Genomic DNA, 20,547 nt, shown 5'->3' with positions numbered 1-20,547 from the left:
TAGAAAAATAGAGATGTTTGTTTCAGAAACTTGCTCCAGGAGTTTGACATTCAATTTTACCTACAGTAAAATTATTATCTGATATGGAACATGTTCTGTACTCCTAAAAGCAAATTTATATATACTTTATTATTGAGATAGAAGGAAATAGCACCATGCCTACTATTTAGAGGACAATATACTAATATTCCTCCCCAGCCAAAATCTAGCAAAGAGAACCTAACAGTCAAAGCCAGTAAATGTGGCCTTTTTGGTAAATACTTTTATCATGCTTCTAATAATTTCAATTACACTTTTTCGATCAAGGAAATCCAATTTCAGTCTATCTGCAGTGTATATTTGGTCAACTACCTCACTTTTTTTTGTTTCTTATGTTGTCTGTCTGATTCAATAAATAGTGAAGAGCAGCTATTTTTCTTCATGCATAAATGCTCTTCTTGTTGTCCAAATCTGAGAATCCCCAGGTGTTTGCACAATCAAAATCCATTAGCACTAAGTTAGATCAATAACTATGAAAGAGTAATAGGGACATGGTCAAGACAAACAGCTGATAGCAAGTCATTCAGTTAAAATCATGAATACACTGTTGGAGGCATTTCAGCACTCCTGACAAGATGTATGTCAGGCAGGATCCAATAATCTAGAAAGCAAACAAGATACATACCCTGCACCATTGAAGTTGATGGCTGCATTAGAACTACAGTCTATTTTTAAAAATAGCTCAAAGACACTAATATGAAGGCAAGAGTCAAAAGTACTTTGGATCAAGTCCTGACTGGATAGATTACTAGACCAAGTTTCAGTGATGATTTCAGGAAGAAATGCTTTTTTACAAAGAAAATAATAATAATAATAATAATAATAATCTCTTATGAGTATTTAGTTGCTACCCTACAGCAAGTGTTTTTGCTGGTCTACAGGAAGGCCAAAATAGAAGTTCCTAACACTTTATTCATGGAGCAATAGTTACTGAGAAAGCATTTAACTGCTGGCCTCATGAGAATATTCAGCACAAAGCACATACTTTAATAGGCTAGGCACAAATAAACTTTTTTTCTTTTTTATGGCAGTATATATGGCTTCTCAGGATGCACTTATTTCCCACATTCTGCAATATGCAATTATTTCTTCCCTGGAAACCCCTCACCTAACTTACACAGCTTGCCTAATATTTTGACATTGGCCATTTATCCTGGTGTGGACTATCAGTCTTGTCCTTGGCTGTAAGTGTCAATCCAAGCATTCCTGGCAACAGCTTTACAAGCCAGAAAATCATTAGCAGAACTAAATTCGGCAACCTTATCTAATTGCATCATTTCAGCCAACCCTTCAGCACCCTCAGGTGAATCAAATATGATACAAGGTTTAGAATACATTCAGTTTCTCCAAGTAGTTCCTAACCTGTTGCTCCTCTATCCCATTGTCCTCCCCACCCCCAGTGTTTCTTGTACTGAAAATTTTGTTTGTGAAGACAGAGGCAAAAAAAGACATGGAGTCATTCAGCCTTTTCTGAACCATCTGTTTCTCCCACACTCATTGATAGACCCACATTTTCCCTCAGCATCCCACTGATTCTATCATATTCTCCCGTTACCCTTTATGTGCATCAGTACTTTTATCAGCAGCTGGGCTTTGGTCTTTCTGAATTTGCTCCAAATGCTCAAGCAATTCTCTTTGTATTCCTCCTTTGTTGCCTAGTTTTCACTTCTTGTGTGTTCTTGTGTTTTATTTCATCCAGAAGCAGCCTGCCTAGCCAAATGACTCTTCTGCCAAAATTTCTCATATTCCTGTGCAAATGGAAGAGAGTTAATTTTTGAACTCTCAGTAAGTTTTCTTTGAAAAACAACCATTTTGCTTATGCACTTTCTTTCCCTCGTGGCAGCTTCCAGTGGGACTTCTGCCTAACATTTTGAAATTTGGGCAAAGAAATTCCTGGAAGAGATTGAAATCTGGTTTCCTGAAGGCCAGAGTCCCAACTCTGCTCTGCACCTTTTCAGCTTTCCTTCAAACTCTGACCTCAGACACCTGTGAACAGCAGATCATGTACACCATTATACTGTCTGACCCCTCCAGTATTTGCACTCGGAAGTAGCCAATATGCGGTGCAGCAGCTTCTCGAATTGACTGCATATTGCTGCCCTTCCAGAATATGTCTGGACTGTTAAAATCCCACAAAAAGATAAGGATGTACAGGCAGCAACCTCCTGTTAGTTGCTTTTGGCTATCCTCATCTCCTTTTGGTCAGGTGGCCTGTAGCATACCCCCAGCACGGTATCCCCAGTATCAGTCATCAGACAAACGCATTTCCAGTTTCATGGGAGAGGACTCTACCACAGCTTTCCTCCTCTTGTCCTAATTTTCCTAGGTAGGCTGTAAACACTCATGGAAATGTCTAAATTGTGCATAGTATTGTACCTGATCTTTGTGATTTTGATATTTATGGGCTTATGGAAGTGCATGGACTTCCAGACCTTTCTTGTTAACCAAGGTCTGCATACGAGAGTACAGGCACTTGAGGAAAGCCACATATTGCCTTATTTACTACTTTCCCTCTTACAAATGGCTTTGTTCCCAGTTATGCCTGTTCTCTCCAAAATATATAACAAAATAGAGCTTTCTAAGCCTTTTGGATACTTCTCTATCTAGCCACACATTTTTGTGCTTTGACTCCACACAGCAGCATCTACAGCAATGCACTTCTGATCTTCCTTTTGGTTCCATCTCAGCATAAAGTCATGTCAAAAGACAATGGGAACAAGGCAAAACACTAAGAGAACCGCATCAGTGATGTAAAAGCAGTTGGCAGGAAGGAAGTAGCAGTAAATAAGAGCTCGGGCCATGTGAGCATCAAACCACACCACTACAGTACAGCTTGTTTCCTGTGCCTTTCACCTCGAAGTTGTCTTTAAAATACACCCTAAAAAATAGCAGCCACTCTATTTCCACACCTAGATAACATATGGTTTCCCAATGAAGATTGTTTCCTTCTATAAAAAAACAAAGGTGATGAAAAATCTTCCAAAATAAAACATCAAACAATGAGAAATTTATTTTTTATATATATATATGCATATATAAATATATATACCTTCATGATAAGCCATTTATTTTAAAACCTACTAACCAGTTAAACCTAAGCTTATCCCTACATTCTGCCCCCCTAAAATAAAGCTAGAAGAAATAATCATTTTAGTTTCTTCATAAGAGGAAAAAAGCATTAAAAAAAAAAAAAAAGCAACTCTATTTTTCCTATTCCTAATGAGGAAATTGAAATATGTGCAGATGATGCTACAGTTACTCTAGTTCAAAGAGGTATGTCAGCTTAATAAGGTCCACTTTATTTGTCAATGAAGAGACTCCTGCAGGATGTGAGAAAAAGAAATACCATAATTCGCGCTCCAGAAACTGCTAGCATCACTTTTGGTGCATATTAATGCAGCTCAGTACTGTCAATGAGGTGATTATTTGCTCCCTATAGAGCTCATCTCACAGCTAGATTTTAGGATCTTTAGGAGTTTTTGTTTCATGTGGTGCAATGTATAAATTCTATTTTACAGCTTATTCCAGCAGCAGTCACAGAGAAACCATCTCCAGTTCTGGTTTTAGTCACTAATTCACAAAGGTACAGAAACAAATGTGTAATTTTTCATTTTACAGGGTTAAATCAAATACTCCTCATTCCTACACCTGTGAAGTCATTCTGCCTCTGTAGGAGGTTCCACTGCAGTTCGTACAAGTATTGAGACACTTCTCTTTAGTACCAACTGTAAAGGTACAGGGATACTGACTTTAGTAGAGACAGATTCCCGAAGTGCAAAAGGGTCTGGTGTGCTTGTGCAAGGAAGTTTCTCTGCCTTGGTACCAAACGAGCAACTGAAGCTACCTGAGATGTGCCTAAACAAGCCTTGACCCCACATAAGGATTTTTTTAATGTTGGGCGGATTAGAGTTCCTATATTGACTGGGAGCAATAGGGACGCATCTGCATTAGTGCTTTAATTTAGGAACATGCTTTGAATGGGATTAAGTACAGCACTTTGGCTCCAATCACAGAGGAATCCTGGATTATACAATCTGTGTACTTTTGGATGACTCTGGGAGAAGTACTCCAGCAGCTCAACTCACACAATCCAAACAAAAATGGACATTCAGTCCACTGGGCAAGACTAATGTTAATTTGAAGTAATCCCTCTGAAATTCTTTCTGCGAAGACACTAACTCTTAGCACTTAACTCTTGATCATACCACTGTCAAAATTCACTCTTTTTGAACGTATGTCCTAGTATAAATATAACTGAACTACAACGGACTTCACAGCTTCTGGTGTTATAAAGAATATTTCAGCCATTATTCTGTTGTTTTAAGCCACTGAAAGATACAATATTTTTTTAATAGTTGGATGCATTTTACAGCAATTGAAACACCTAACATTAAACAGAAACATCTCATATTTTTATATCCACTTCCCGTTTAACAATTTCAATTCTTTTTGTAATCATAACTTGTATAAAATAGTACACTCAGGCCAACTAAGCAACAGAGGTATTTCTTTTAGAGGATACATGCAGTGTAAATGCACTGTGACATCTATTGAAAACCAGCAACTTGTTCAGAGCTCTCTCTGGAGTGTATGTGAAAGACCATCCAGTCCTGGACTGAAAAATAACTAGGAAGCACACCTTGCCATGCTAACACCTGCTTTAAAAGGCAGCCAAATGAGCATGCAAAGACAGTCACCCAGGATGTGAGTTCCAGACTCTCTTCTCCTTGGCAAAATAAAGATCATATGACCCTAGAGCTCTCATAACCCATTGCCATCATAACCTTTATTTTCCCCTTTTAGAAATGAAACAAAAGGGATAGGTACTGGTTATGTAAGCAGCTGATTATTTGTCATACTTTACTATAAATAAAAGTGAAAATAGGATTTTAATGTCAACTACAAAAGTTAGGTAGCTACCCAGCATCTATATCCTCTAGATTTTGCTTTCTGCATTTCACAGATCCTTGCCTGTTAGTTTTGTCATTACATCAATTTCACAGACACTCTTTCTTGCATGGCAAGGATGGTAGGGTGGCCATCTATGTAATATGCATTTCAATAGAAGTCAGTTCTCCCAGATTAAAATTAGGTAAACTTGTTCTATATTCTGAGGATTAAAACAGAACTTAGCACAGATATATTTCTGTGTTCTGCCTTATTAATATGAAACAGGCATTTGGAATACTTTTCTTATAAGAGTTCCAAAGAATTTCCTTTACATGATGACAAAGAAGTACCATGACCTGAGAAACTCTGTATAAATTTACGTGATTATCTGTGCTTTCATGCCATTTTCAAAGACAGTACTTGTGGCCATAGGTTGGGTTTTCAGTTGGTTACAGTTTTTTTCATCATTCAAATTACTAAAATGAGAAGGAAGTGTTAAGCTTCTTTCCAGAGGCTTCCTTTTCATACCTAATATAAAATATTGCCTTCTTGTCACCAAAACACTTAATAAGAAGCCTCTACTTTGTATTCCACAACTGTTCTTCTTAGAGGCATAAGATGATACAGTAGTTATTGAAATTATCTCTGTGTGCCCACTAGTGCACATTTTAAAACAGTATTACCACCACAGCTTTGTGGCATACCAGTTTCTGCCAGCGTTTTTGCATATTCCTGCAAACAGTCCCTTTTAATTTTCTGAATGCAGGCTCTGTAATCTCTCTCAGCAAAAGAAATAGTCAAAGTGCCTGGTAAATATTACATACACAAATCTATATATGTCTGTATCTACACATATAGAGCCATTAAAACAAATACCATATATCTAGTTCACATAAGTTAACTCTGCTTGGTCTCAAACAGCAGAATTGATGTTTATGGTTGCATAAACTGTAGCTAAGTATCTTCTTTATTTATCTTGTTATTTTTCTAGTCTTGCCCATCAGTGTATGCCATTTTAGGAGTCATTAGATATAAAAAATTCCTCCTGTTCATAATGGCATTTAAATGAAAAGGCGAGCTTGATTCCAGTACATGTGGTATAAATTTAGAACTACTGCATGTTTGTCTACATCAGCAAGCACAAAGAACATTTAATCCCAGCTCATGAGCACACTGAAATCAACAACAAAGATTTCTAGCTTTTTGTTGCATAACTCATCTCTCAAATGACTACAAAAAATCCTCCTCCCTCTACCCCCAAAAGCCTTTTTGAAACTAACCCCCTAGAATAATTATCTTACCACTGTAGTATTTATCATAGAATGCAATACTGATGTGTGAGAAGGAAACAAAAATGCTATATTTCTTCCACAGAAAATGCAAATGGAGCATTTTATCTTTGCCACTTAAAATCCTTAGACATAAATGCTATGCCATTACCCTGCTCTATGTTAGTCATAGGGAAATTCTGCTTAGATTTTTTATCAAGCTCTTCACTTCAGTGAGTTAAGTGAGCTGATTAGCATCTACTCTCTTGTCAGAGGAGGCAATGTACGCAAGCACTTCATTTAATACAATTCTTAAAGTACTTTTAATGCACAAACACAAGCATATTGCCTTCTATTATTTTAGGGAGGAAAGGCCACAGATGTATATGGCTCACTTAGAGCAAACATGAATTAATCAATACAGCATGCACTTTATATCATTTGACAACAGAGAGCCAGCACAGCTGCACAGTTCTATCATTGCTGTCCAGCTGCATCCCAGCTCAGAAGTGATGGATCATTTTGAAATCCATACAGGAAAATCATCCCATAGTTACAAGCTTAAGTTTCTGAACACATAAGCCTTACACTATCATGGAGAGTTTTATTGTGTAAGAGCATGTTTATCCTGGAACTTCAGGTGAGTGCTTCAGCACAGCTTCAGGCTATGCTTAAACTTCATCGTCCAGTAGCATATCCTAGCTCCTGGCCCTGGCACACATTCTGGCCACATCCAGGCACACAAGAGCCCCAGTTGCTTGCTCCATATTTCACAATTTGGATGATCGAGAGAACAGAGCTACAGTAGACTTGGGGATACATTTGTCTATGTGCAAGCCTAAAGTATCTTTTTGTCAATGTTTAATGGGAAGCCTAGACAGAGAGAAGAAAACAGTCATTTAAGAAAACAGGCAGATTTAAAGAGCCCTGTAAGCTCACAGGCTTTCCAAAGCTTTCTTTTCAAGTTGTCATAGTCCATGTGAGACTCAACAAAGGTATGGCAATTGAGGAAAGAACATCTGTCAAGGTGAGAAAGAGTCTCCTAGCTAACCAAAGTCAGTATAGAGCAAAACTGGTTGTATGAGTGGCCTCAGTACCCACAAGTCAAATTTCTCTATATTGCTATGGAAATTAACTGCTCACAAATTATGCAGTATCCTATACTCCTCTTGCCTAGAAAAAGTAGTCAACTACCTGCAGATGTAGCGTACGTATTTTTTGAAACACAGCTACTCCTTAGAGTTCTGTTGAGACAGTATAATTGGGTCTGATTAAAGACTCTGCCTAAATACTATGCTATTATAAAGCTCAATAATATATTACAGAGGGCTAAAAATATAAATTAAGAGAAGGTAAAGCCATTTCCCCTCAACCAGCGGAGTTCCAGTGTTCCTGTCCAAACATGCTCATCGTTAAACAATGTCAGCATATTTGATTGTGCAAGCTTTTTTGGCTTTGGCTTCTTCTAGTTATCTCATTAGTAAACTGCTCTTTTAATCAATAAGTTGCCAACTGGGAAGCTAAGTTTCTTATTCAGCTTTGTGTGTTCCAGTGTTCTCAGAAACACTGATGAAATTATATCCTGTTTTCCTTAAAACAGCATCTCTCTTTTTGGTTCATTTTACCCTATGTACCAGAGCAATTGGAATATTCTTGATGTCATGAGCAGTCTTGCTGAACCCAGAGTATTTTCTCTATATGCTGAAAAAACTAAAATAGGTATACGATGTTCTGGATTTGTTTTTCAAGAGATGTTGTCTATCCCTAAAGCCCCCAAATTAAATCTATGAACATGCAAAAAAGTTATTGAAAAAATTTCAGTGAAATTATCTGTGATATTTATCTGAATACACAGATCCTGAATTTGTGATAAGTCTTGATAAAAACAACGTAGCACTGTGCATGTACCGTAGGGTAGATAAACGGACACTTAGTGCACAAGCTTTAATGCATTCTGAGTTCACGCACCAGCTTACCCAGATTAATTTGTCCACATTGATACTTTCAGCAAGATGTTTAGTGTGAGATTTTAATAGGTCATGTATGGAAAAACTGAAACAAATTCTGTGTTGTATTTCTTAAGAAACACCTTTTTCCACACAGCTCAAACATGTTTTTCAGCTGCCAAGATTTTCTCATTCACAGTATTGAATGCTATAGTATTAAAGGGCCTCTAAAATGTCTCATATACATTTATCCCACTTCTTTCACAGAGGGATTGTTTATAATGAATACCAGGGTCTGACCCTACATATTTTTGCACATACTTGTCAGGTACTTTAAAACTAACAAAGAAAATAGGGAGCAAAGCAAAAATTCACTTTACTTTTTACTGAAATGGATGCTCACTAAAAAGTGGTTCTGCCTGAAACATTTTTTATAGTCAGTTCAAATATGTTGAATAACATTTTAAGCCCTGGAACTACCATCTCTCCGTAAGCAACCCAACTCATAGCCCCATGCACTAGTCAACTTAAAATTCCTTAACATCAGGAATGCCTGTTTGAAGCAATTTTGCTCTCTAATGATGCAAGCTTAACATTCTATGCTTCTCAGCATCTTGCTTCATAACAACTCCGCTTTACCAGAGATAGATGCAATATATTTGCTAATACAGAAACATAAGAATCAAAATATTAGATCACACCAAGGTCCATCAAATCTTAATGATCTCTTAGAGCATCCAATAAAATTGTTTCACAGGAAAGTGTAAAATCTTTCCAGACTGAAAATTATCTACACCAATCTGCACAAAGTTTCAGTTCGGTCTCATATCATTAGACATAAGTTTAAGCTCTGAAATGAGATGTATTATGGTTTACTAAGTTCTTATAATTAATTGTAATGACTTTGTATAGCATGATTAAAATTATAAACAGGCAATCTCTTTTTACTTTTGCTAGATGTTTGTTTATATCACTTTGTGTTGCACTATAGTTCTCCCATGTAATTACTTTATGCATGAGGGAAAAAATATTGGCTTTCTATTTACCATCTTTATTACATACATCCCTGAACTGTTTTCTGTATAGCATGTAGATCTTTGTCTCTGCAGGTCTGAGTCCTTGTGGAATAGGTTACCCTAATGCTGCTTAGGTTTTACATGAAGATATTTATTGCATAATTATGTAAGGAAGCCTACATCCTGTCTTGGATAGACATCTCTATTTTTCTAAATATAAGTAAATAAATGTTCTCATTAATGCCTCTTTTGTCTTGTATTATAAAAGAGGAGGAAAAATTGTTATTAATCTTTCTATAGTATTAAGTATTTTGTATACTCTTATTGTGTTCCCACTTACTCATCATCTTTCCAAGGAAAACCCTCCCAATTTTCTTTCATGAGAGGTGTTCCAGATTCTCTATAATTGTTATTGGCCTTCTCTGAATCCCCTTATAGGTGGTTAATATCTCTCTGAGATGTGTGGAAAGCCCTGCATACAGTACTATACAAGAACTCCTACCACTGACTCAAAAAAGTATTGTAATAATCTCTTATTATTCTTCACCCTACTTCATATGTGTCCCAATATCGTGCTAACTTTCCTGACTGTAGCTGAGCTGTGCACTGAACTGCTTATAATTATTTTTCTCCCTTTCTTCAAGCAATACTCGTGTCTTAGAATGCTGTAAAGTGCACCACTAGGTTTAATTTTAACTTCAATATGTATTAACACTGAATTGCATTTGCTTTTTTGTTGCTCTCTTAACATCTTTAAGTTACTGAAATTTTCTACTGTTTTCTTTGATCAAGCAAATTCTCCTCATCAGGGATTAAAGTGATATGTGAAACAACCAGATCTACTTGGATCAGTCAAACTGGTCAAGGGATGGTCTTAGATAACAGCTTCTGAGTAAATCAATTCTCAGTAAGCAAACAAGCGAAACCAAAAAAAACCAAAAAAAACAGCAGTTGCCAGGAAATGCACATAAATAGGAAATCCTTTTTGATTATAAACAAGTGGCATTTGAAAATACAACAACAGAATCACTATACATAGTATTAGCTAGGACACGTACATTGTATTGAGCAAACAAGAGATAACTCTATTAGCATTCAAAGCTTGGTAGCATAATGGTAGCACAGAATATTATAAATGCATTACTGTGTCACCTTGTATTGTGGATAAGTGGGTTTTTTAATAGCGGAATCAGAGCAGCAATAAATTTGAGCCCAACACTGAATAACATTTTTTAGTCTTTATTTTTCCTAAACAAACAAGCAAACAGGATCTGTTAGCCATCCACTTCTTTTCTTACTTGTGTTCTCATAATTCTAAGATCTATAGAACCATGATACATCTTCTAAAAGTAATAACTTGCTTTAGATAGAGAAAACCTTTCTGACTACATTGTCAGTGCTTCACATCCTGGTAATATGTAATCATGACTTTCAGAACCATTTGTATAAACTACCAGCTTTCATATAGAGGTTAAATTTCCCATAAAAGTTTAAATTTGCATGAAAATAAGTTTATGGAAAAATATACTTTGGACATATTAATCTTATCATACAAAGTCTGATCCACATAGGTCTGACTATGCCCTGAAATAATTTAAAAAAAAAACTACATCCTCACAATATTGGTCCTACCCATTTGACCTAAGACAACTTGGGTTTTTTCACTTACCTACCCAAATTGATAGACTCTTCTTGCATTATTTTCAGTGTAAACCCAGAGGCACCAATGACTAGGAAGAATAAAAAGTATAAATGTCACAAATTACCACATCCCACCTCTGGATATGAATACAGTTCTTTATCATTAATTCATATCTCTTTTCAGTCTACCTCCCTGTGATGGCATTTGCTTAGCCTAAACATGTCAGTCAATTAAAATAGAATGCTTTGTTTGGGGTGGGTTTGTTTATTGGGGGAGTTTAATCTCAAAATTTCATTTGGTGTAAAGCTAAATATCACATTTTTCTTATTTTGAGAGAGGGAATAAAATATGTTTGTTTTGTTGAATCATGTTGTTTGCTTTTATCTTTTCTGAAGCTATTTATCAAATGCATTAAGATAATAAATCAATATGTTTAGTGGGTTTAAAAGCCATTCTCCTAAAATGTTTTGGCTAGATCTAATTATGGCATCATTTAGTTTCTTGTAGAATCACAATGCTCTGACTAATTTCATTTGCTCTCAAACGTAACTTTCCTTATTTTTCTCTCCATCATTCCCTCCTGTAAGTTTATGACTTGCTTTTCATGTATGCAAGTGAAAATCACATTTAGCTGTTGGGATCACTCAACCAAAAACTCTGGTTTTTTGTTTACACAGAGTTTTCAGAAATTTAAATATAGTAAGAAACCTTGATACTTATCCCTTATCTCACTAAAACTAATCAATGATATGACTCAATCTGACCAGGACTGCATCCATGATTTCTGCACAACTCTGAAATACAGAAGCAAAAACAACTTGGATAAAATCAGTTTGGGCAAAGAGGTGGAAATGTTTGCATTATAAGATAATCCTTGCAGCAGCTACTTGAAAAGCTCTAAAAAAATGAGTTGTAACACTGAACTAAAATCTCACCAAAAAATAATTTCCATGTGAATTATGTCTTTGGTGGGTTTTTTTTTTTTTTTTTTGCGTTTTTAAGGTCTTACAATCTTATGTGTACTTGCTGTCTATAAGTCACACAGAGCACTTTTGCCGAGAAACACCTAGAAAGTACCATAGAATGTGGTAATAATACAATAGAACTAGCATAGCTCCAAAAAATAAGAAAATTAAGAAAAAAATCTAAAAGCAATCCACAGAAAGTGATATTGAGAAAACAAACATTTAGTCCTGCCAAAAAATGAACCATTCTTAATTAAGTCTACTTTGTTCTTTCTCTTCTACTTTGAAATGCATTATTATGTTGTATATCCTATATTATCTAACTGGAAATACCTGTTGTAGCATTTTGCCTATGAAAGCTTTATTGAAATGACTTCCATTGTAAAAACCATATAGAAAAAAATTAACATTCCAAGCTGAAAGTATTGTACATTATGAACTGAACAAACCTGTTGTTTACACCCCAATAACTTGCATACATGTCCCAGTTAACGGCAACAGAATTATGTCAGGGATGATTTAGGGATTTAGGTCCAGTGTAGATCAATTTAGCGGCTTCAGAAAGGGAAACTGGCTGCTTTCAAATTTCTCATTCACTTTGAGGGGGACAAAATTTTGCAATAATTTTTTGAAGTTGAAGGAAATGGGAATGGGACAAGGAATACAAGGGACAGATACCGAACTTACAGAGAAATGGGGAAGGAGATGTCTTTCTCCTTAGGAGTCTGAGTTATGTACATAACTAGTCTCCCCTATCTCCCTGCATGGTTAATTAGGACATCCTAATACTCATCTAATCTGTATACATTGAAAAAACTCAAAACAAATGAAATGCAGTTGCTCAAATGTCATTTTGCATACAGATGGAGGGATCATTCAGGAGCTCTGTTAAGGAAGGCCTAGCAGATCAATCAGTCTTGAACTCAACAGTTTTCATTACTAGGTATTCTTATGAAAGAGAAGGAAAATCACTGCTGACACTGGAGCTGGTTGGCACCTCTGTGTGTAAAAACCTGAGATTTCTTCCTACTCAAAAAGCATGCTCAGTTGAAGTAATTTCTGTATATTCATGCTGATACTTACAATGATGTTAAATGATTCTAGGACAGCAATGCTCTCAGCAAGACAGGGCAGCATTTTCAAGTTCCTTCCCTGAGTGTGAGATGAAGTATTTAGTCTTTCCAATAAGCATAAATGTGAAGGAAAAACTGCAGCCTGAATGATTTCCCTAGTCAGAGATGATGAAAACACAGTGTGAGCTCAGAGAGATTAGTGCTGGCAGAACAGATGTTTGTTTTTGTTTGAAAATACAAAACAATGGGAAGATACAATGGGGCTGCAAGAGATGACCATGGAATTAGGACAGAATAGCAGGAGCTTGTCCACAAGACATGAATTAAGTCCTACACCAAAAAGATGGAATGCTATTCCAAAAAGCAATCCTAAACTGTGTCACATACTATGTCTCCCTGCAACTTTTAAGAGAGCTTTTTCTCAAGTAGCATATGCACTCTGCTATTGCTTGGTAATACCTCTCTAGTCTTTTACTCTGAATGAATGGGTTTTTTAATTTTACTGAGGTCCTTCACATAGCCCTTGGCACTCAGTGCTGAAGGTTTTCCTTAGTGAAATTCACTACAGATGTTTGCCTTCCTGTAATCCCTTCCACAGCAGAAACCCTATTTCTCTGCCCATTTTTTTCTGTACAGTTTGAATGACTCTTCAACAGCTCCTGTACAGTTTGATTAACCCTGCAACAGGTCCTTTAAAGATTCACAAATTTTAACAGCTAATTTGAAGTGAGATCTAATCTACCAGAGGTACCAAGAAGCCACAAACTGCAGAGAAAACATTCATTTGTGTCATCTGCGTAGGACCTGTGTTGATGGCTGAATTATATCGCTATAGTTTTCTCTAAAAAATCAGCTGACAGGTGCTTCAGGAGTCCTCTAGACACATACCTGCACAGACACTCAAAGATACACTTGTTTTATTAAGTGAATAACCACTGTTTATTACTTCAGAATATTTTTCTTTTCTTTCTTTTCACTCCCTGTCCTTTTCATATTTAAGTACTTATCTTTGTTCTTTTTCTTCTCACCTCATCCTATTGCATTTTCATTTTCCTTTCCCTTCTGCCTTTTTTTAATCCTTACATACCTTGTTCTAATTTTCCTTGCCCTTGGTGATTTTGCAATGTTACACTTTAGTATCTAGAATATCGGTGGAAGAAAAGATTGTAATTTGTTGATAAAAAGATCGGTAAGAGATAAAAGAATGAATGATTAGCTGGGAAAAATTAGATTAAGTGGACATCCCTATAAAAGCATTAAAATTTTCCACTTATCTGTTCTGTGCTAAAAAATTCTGTCTAGAATGTGTAAGGAAGGTACTCCCTTTGTGTGTCCTTCAAAATTCATTTGGAATACATCAGGGTCCCCTGCCTTTTCAATTACATGTACTTCATTTAGTATCAGCTCCTCGATTTACTGAACTCTGGGTTAGGGAAGTTCTACATGTAGATTCTGCTGTCATCATATCATAGAGCATAGCAAACGGTACAGCAATAAATACTGGAATAATAGAAAACACAACTGTGTTTTTACGCATGAGGAATCCATCAACTAAAGATAGCTTCTACTTCTTACAACACTGCAAAAGCAAGAAATGTCCAATGGGTTAACCTTGGCTGGCTGCCAGAAGCCCACCAAACCACTCTCCGTTCCCCCTCCTCAGCAAAACAAGGAGATAAAATAAGATGGAAATGCTCATGGCTTAATAAGGACAGGAAACTGCCACAGGCAAAACAGACTCTAGCTGGAGAAGATTGATTTAATTTACCGCCAATTAAAAATAGACCAGAATGATGAGAAAAAGGCCAAACTAAATATGCCTTGCCCTCACACCCCCTTTTTCCCAGGATCAACTTCCCTCCTTCATTCATCACTCTTCAACTTTCTCCGTGCTCTAAGTGGCACAGTGGGATAAGGAAAGGGGGTTGGGGTCAGTCCATAGTAACACTTCATGACTTCTCCTCCTTCCTCCTCACGCTGTTCTCCAGCTCCAACATTGGGTCCTTCCCACAGGATACAACCCTTCCTGAACTGCTTCAGTGTATGTCCTTCCTACGGACAGAAGCTGTTCATAAAGTGCTCCAACATGGATTCTTTGCACAGAGCACAGTCCTTCAGAACAGACTGCTCCAGTGTGGGTTCTCTACAGGCCACAGTTCCTGCCAGCAAACCTGCTCCAGTGTGGGCTCCACCTGGGCTGCAGCTTCCTTTATGACACAACCACTTCCTCCATCCTGGGATCCTCTGTGGGCTGCAGGTTGCAGCATATCTGCTCCACCCATGTCTTCCATGGGCTGCAGGTGGCTGACCTGCATTACCATGTTCTGCTTCTCGGGATGCCCGGGAATCTCTGCTCTGGCACCTGTTAACACCTACTTCACTTCCTACACTGACCTTGGTGTCTGTGCCATGGTTTCAACATTTTCTCTCATGTCTCAGTCCTCATTTTCACAGCTGCTGTACAGCGTTTTTTACTCTTTCTGAAGTACATTTATACACAAATGTGGCTGCTTTGACCAGTGGTGGGTCCATTTCGGAGGCAGCTGAAACTGACTCTGCCAGGGGCTGCTCTCACAGAGAACACCTTGTAACAGCCCCAATCCTCATCCCCCTGTGTACCAAAACATGGTTTGCCCTGTTTATAACCCAGATTCTTTCTAAAAGTCGCTGGAATGTCTAATTGTTTTCTCAACTTTTGCACCTACGGATGTATTTAGAAGTGAAAAAACAGTAGCAAACAAACTTGGACATAATTTTAGCAATGCAAGGGAGCCAAGTGAGTTTTGCAGGATAAACAATGAGCTAAGTTTTTACTGTAACTAATATACTAGTAAAGCAAATTGTGAAAAAGGTGACAGGTCCTGACAAGTATGAATCTTGCTAATAGTGAATGAAAACTGGGATATACAAAATTGTAGGACTTCTTAGTGGTAAAATGTTCTCATTTGATATTGAGAATTTATCATCAATATAAAAGTAATAAGTAGGCATTTTTCTTCAAGTATTTTATGCACTAAAAATCATCCTTAATTTCAAAGCTATCTGGTTATGGGAACTGAGCAAAAAATGAATTAATGGAAATACAGATAAAAATACGTTTGATGCCTATAATCAAGAAAACTGAGCAGAAATGTTCAGCTAATTGTAATTCTCAACTGTATCCCTGTGTCTGCTCATAAAGTCATCCTCAGAAAACTAAGCTGGATGTCACACACTTTCACATGAATATATAACATTATTATTATAGCCAAACCCAGATTTTAATAGTGACTAAGAGTGAGAAGCTTGGGAGAAAAAAAAATAACAACAAACCAACCCAAGTGAATGAAGCATACATGGAATAGTTTCCCCACGGTGCGCTGCAGTTTTATACAAGCTTTGCTTTCAGCTGGATTTACAGTGAAAAGAGTTGAAGACAGCCTCCTTCTGTCTAGAAGCCATTTTTCTCTTCTTTTAATTTCCCTAGCACTCTAAACAAGAGTGTTCCATCTTTAAATAATCACTGAGTCTAACCACCTCCAACACAGCACAAGGATGTGTTTTGCCATGGAAGGGGCAGCACAGGAACCTGTTTTCCAAGATGACAAAATGAAGTGGGTAACAAAAGAATAAAGTGACAGTTTTCAACAAAGAAGACAGAACCCAGGTTACCTGACAAGGAAAAAAAATGTAGCTCCTATGAAAACTCAATGACAAGATGTTGAGACAAATACCATAGGGCACAAAGCAAGGCAAATTACATTGTGTGTATTTCAAAGATTTTAATTTATGAAGCTCACAAGTAGGCAAGAAGAATATATTTCTTGTACTTGTCATGATGGAAGTTGGTCCTGAGGCAGGATTAACATTGCAAACTGATATCAAATACACACAAGAAATCATGAATATTTATGATAATGTATTTCATAAACACATAGAGCCAATAACTGCAATCCTGGATAACCTGGTGCTGTTAAATCTACAAGTAAGGATGTTACAAAGAAAATGATGCAGCACTTTTATGTAAAGTACCAAGTGACATATTCAAATAAGCTGTAAGAGTTATTGTATCAGGTACAGAAAGTAAATGAAATTACTGTCACTCATTACAAAAGACTCGCTAATGTTTCAGCACCAGACTTCTGTGTCCCCTCAGGGAAAAACAGAAATTACCTTGAAGGCTGGAAGAAAGCACTACTTCAGTCTAAAACTTTGAGCAATAAACAGAAAATAGAGTACCACACAGTCACATCACCAAATAATCACCAAACAGATAAAAAATCAATAAGAAACACCGGCTAAAAAAAAAGGTAAAATAAAGATAGAAGATCTGAACAAAGTAAAGCTTCAGAGTCTGTCAGAATTTGCCATGGGAGCATGAAAAATGAAAAATTAACTCTAAAGAAAGAGTTAAATTCAGAAAAGGAAGGGTAGTAGGTGACTGGCTAGGAGGTCACGTAAAGCTCAGACCTTTGGAAGAACCATACCCAGTTGCTTTCTGGAGGGGCTGCCATATATTCAACATTGTGGAAAATCTAAGTGAGAGGGAGAAATAAGTATACATGCAAAGTAGGCAGAGTTTTTCATTTCACATTAGAAGAAAAACAGTTCCAAAGCAACCAAGAACCCTGACTCTGCCAGGTGCTTTGCTCCCTGCCCCAGCAGGGCAAGCCCAGAACAGGGACAGCAGGAGATAACAAAAACTGTTCATTAAGCAGGGGGAAGAATCAAAAGCAACTGCAGCGCTAAAATATTACCTCCCTAGAACAGAGGAAATGGTCTAGAATAACAACAACAAAAGCACCTACTACAACATACAAATGCATATAATCCCAGGATTTCAGTTTTAAATTATTCTAGGTATGTCTACTAAAATACCTACTTTCTCTGTTAGAAATCACAGCTTGGGGAGGTCCAAAAGGCCTACAATTCAAAATATCTACAGTTTTCCTAGCACAGCATGAGATGTTGTGGCATCTCAGCTGTTCAAAGAAAAATGTTGTTTTCTACAGCTGCACCCTATGTTTGTTTTGTATTTTGTTCTTCATGAACACCATCCAAAAAATATTTGCAGCAGAATTTCCCTGCATCTTAGGTAGTTAAACTTTTGAAGTTCTTAAACACATCAGGAAGGCATAAATCATCACCCTTCAGAATCACTGCATTTAAGCACTTATAACGCGTGAATTTGCGTTCAAATAATGGAAGTATGTTAGATGACTTCATCTGCAATTGTTGACCTACTGCACTGAGCCCACAGAGTGAGTTTCCATCAAAAACAAAACACATGGCTTGCTTTCTGCTCCCATAGTGATTAATGATTAATTTTTTTACAGAATCTTAGGATGGTCTCCAAACAAACTTCCTAGAGTAAAGAAATACCTTGATTTTCTAAACCCCTTGGCTATATCTCATGACAGGAAATTTTCTATAGTATGTTTCACACATTCAGTGTGTACCTTATATATACATATAGCCAAGTAGATTCCACCTAAACACTAAATAAATGTGACAAATTTATTTGGAATTAGTACATGCTACAAAAAAAAAACTAAGCTAAAGTAACAAGCCAAAGATTCAGTAAGTAACAGGTAAGAATATGCACACTAACATACCTTTGATTAAGTAACTTCAGCACATATAGCTGCAGTTCTCAACAGTCAAACAAAACCTTGAGGTTTTCAGCAATTTAATCTATTCCAGAGACTGCATAAGTGTAATGTGGCAGTTGCTATAGCAACCACATTTTTTCTTGGAACTCAGAGTAGATACAAGTGTATGCGATTTCTCCATCTCACTGTCTAAGTTACTGCTGCGCTATGATTCTAAGCAGCAGCTCTAACCCAGAAACTATCCCACTTGCTAGTTATTTAAAATACATTTAACGTTTTCTGAAATATCCCTTTCTGACTGCTTACTTTTACCCTATGCTGCCCTTTCAAAAATCCTCAACAATTCAAAAAAAAATGAAAAAATTTGAACAATTGGAAAAAATGGTAAATAGATCAAGTTATAATTTATTAATTATATTTAAATTATAATTTCCATATATAAGATATAGAAATCTGTCAACCCTTATTCTTAAACTTTCTGCTTAGAACATTCTTTGAAGTATATCTCAGTGGCAATGAATCCAAAAGAACTGGAATTCTTGTTTACAAAGTCATTACTTATTGATGGTTTCTGCAAAGCATTTTTCTTTTGTGCCACATTTTTGCTTCATTCTCTCACAATCAAAACACTCCAGACTTGAAGCCATGTTGGTGATTTACACCTCTGTAGATGCATTAGCAGATTCTTCTGGTTTGACTCCTGGCTCTCTGGTATAAAAGGTGCAAGTATCATTCTACTTGCATTTAGTTGCCAAAGACTAAATCTGCTAAATATGCTAAATGTGAAAACATACAGTAGTACAGGAATGTTTATGTTAGTCAATACATCACCACATTAATGAGCAAAAATGTAGGGGACTATGCACTAAAAACTGTGTTGTAATAAAAAGAACAATCTGAATACACGTCAGGGATTTCAGGGGTGCTGAGCATCTGCAGTTCCAAGTGAAAAGAATGGGAATTGACGTCAGTGCAATTATACCAGCTTCCAGCACCTGTGAATTTGCCCTCAAGGTGACCTAATATGCCTTTTCCATCTTTCATTTCTGTTAGACAGCTCCAGCACAACCAAAATATTTACTCCTCTTTACAATTAAGCTAACCAAATAAGCTATGTAGAGCAGAGCATTCAAAGCATTGAGGCAATTTCCTATGTAACAATTTTTTAAAAATTGTCATTTTCTTGATTGTCAACAATTCAAATTCTATTAAAAATTCCCATAAGATCCTCCCAAGCAAACAAGAACATTTAAAATTCAGATAGTGAACAATCATTTCAGAGTCAACTGCTTTTATTTCATCTGTGGGTGAGTAAATACAGATTTTCAACTACAATTTTTGGTCCCTGTATTTCCAATTATAAATTAATCTTTTGTCTTCTGCAAAGGGTCAGATGTACTAGCTTTTCCCACTAGACAAGCAGTAGCAGGAAAAAGTAGCTGAGGCTAAAAATCTGAGTACCATGCTCCACCAAGACTCAGTGGAATTGTGGATGCAGCTTGGGAGGGTTGGTAACAAATTCTCAATATCCCAAGGTGTTTTTTATGGGCTTCATTTCCAAAAGCTGGCCATCACTACCAAGATATTAAATGGACCTTTCATGTTGGCTTTTACTGCTTGTTACAAAGCATTGCCTCTGACACAAGCAATGCCTTCTTTATATAATAATAACCTGCCTGATAATGTCATGAGCCATCAGGGAGTGGGAAATAAGGTCTTGATATTCTTCACATTCTCAGATTATCCTTATCCCTCGCAGATCTCTTACAAAGAGAAATGGGCATTTTACTGCTGCAGTCTAAACCAAACCAGTCCACAGAAAATAATTCAAGCAGAAAGAACAAAAATGTCACTTTTGCCTTGAAAAGTCTCTAATTTTCAATGATGGTGTTGACAGTGTTTAAAATAATAATCTATTTAACAGATTTATGGCAAGGAATAATTAATTAATATTTATACAGTGTCTCAGAGATAGCAAGCAATGCTGGTAGGATACATGAATAAGTACAGAGCCAAAACAAAGCCTCTGGAAATTTTCCTACTTTTGGAAAATGAGGGTGTACTGATTTTGTTCAATGTGACACAACACTGTTATTCCACAATGAATGATGGATAAG

The 20,547-nt window shown here is 36.7% G+C and overlaps 1 long non-coding RNA gene across 1 annotated transcript in view; it reads right to left on the bottom strand.

Moving 5' to 3' along the window:
- The window catches only part of LOC125325631, a 114,254-nt gene extending 95,765 nt beyond the window's left edge, over positions 1-18,489 (bottom strand). The window contains exon 1 of the long non-coding RNA XR_007203448.1: positions 18,434-18,489. This is a non-coding gene — a long non-coding RNA (uncharacterized LOC125325631). The remainder of the gene's footprint in view (positions 1-18,433) is intronic.
- Positions 18,490-20,547: the final 2,058 nt, after the last annotated feature.

The sequence above is a fragment of the Corvus hawaiiensis genome, chromosome 5 (genome assembly GCF_020740725.1).
Source record: "Corvus hawaiiensis isolate bCorHaw1 chromosome 5, bCorHaw1.pri.cur, whole genome shotgun sequence".
NCBI lineage: Eukaryota > Metazoa > Chordata > Aves > Passeriformes > Corvidae > Corvus > Corvus hawaiiensis.
Note: the sequence above shows the minus strand (reverse complement) of the source record. Positions and strands in the feature narration are given on the sequence as shown.